At 53.7% G+C, this 607-nt stretch overlaps 1 protein-coding gene across 7 annotated transcripts in view; it reads right to left on the minus strand.

The window, feature by feature from the left end:
• The window catches only part of LOC145410195 (uncharacterized), a 118,623-nt gene extending 118,605 nt beyond the window's left edge, over positions 1-18 (minus strand). For all 7 annotated transcript variants that reach the window (XM_080280399.1, XM_080280400.1, XM_080280397.1 and 4 more), the window contains exon 1: positions 1-18. This exon is cut by the window's left edge and continues 298 nt beyond it. The gene's annotated coding sequence lies outside the window, so the exon portion shown is untranslated.
• Positions 19-607: the final 589 nt, after the last annotated feature.

Here is a 607-nt window from a genome sequence, read left to right on the forward strand (position 1 = left end):
CCTTGGCACCGTACTGAACCACTGCCAAACTGCCACTGAGCTGCCCACACTGCCCTCCTGCCCCCCCCACCCCTCTTCCGTGACTCTTTCTCCCCTCCTCACTCTCCATCTCTCTGCTCTCTTTCCCTCCGTCTTTCCGCCTCTCGTTCCCTGTTTCCCTGTTTTCCTCCACCCCTTCCTTTGCCCTCCTTCCTGCATTCTCTTTCCTGTCCCCCCTTTGTGACTTTTCCCCTCCCCCGTCCCCTTCCTTTTTCCCCTTCTTCCCCCCCCCCCCTCATTTCCCCTTCTGTTTCGTTTCCCCCAATCCGCCGAGGGGAGGTGGGGGGCGCAGAATCTCCCCTCCTCCAATCCCAAATCCATCTTGTGTATCCGCCTCAGTGATCCACTATGCATTATATACATTTTTAAAAAGTAATCACGTCGAGCTGGTCGTTTATATATCTTTATTTTTTACCCACTTCAGCACCACAGTTCCTTCCCGTCATCATTATCCCATTCCGATCCAAGAATCAAACTCGGGTTCTATCTGTCCCGAGCTTGATGTGCTAACCAATGCACCACTAACTCCCCCACACAGGGTTTGGAGGGGTGGAGGCTTGACCCCTTT

The sequence above is a fragment of the Coenobita brevimanus genome, chromosome 84 (assembly GCF_032717465.1).
Source record: "Coenobita brevimanus isolate Jiangsu-jjx chromosome 84, ASM3271746v2, whole genome shotgun sequence".
Lineage (NCBI taxonomy): Eukaryota > Metazoa > Arthropoda > Malacostraca > Decapoda > Coenobitidae > Coenobita > Coenobita brevimanus.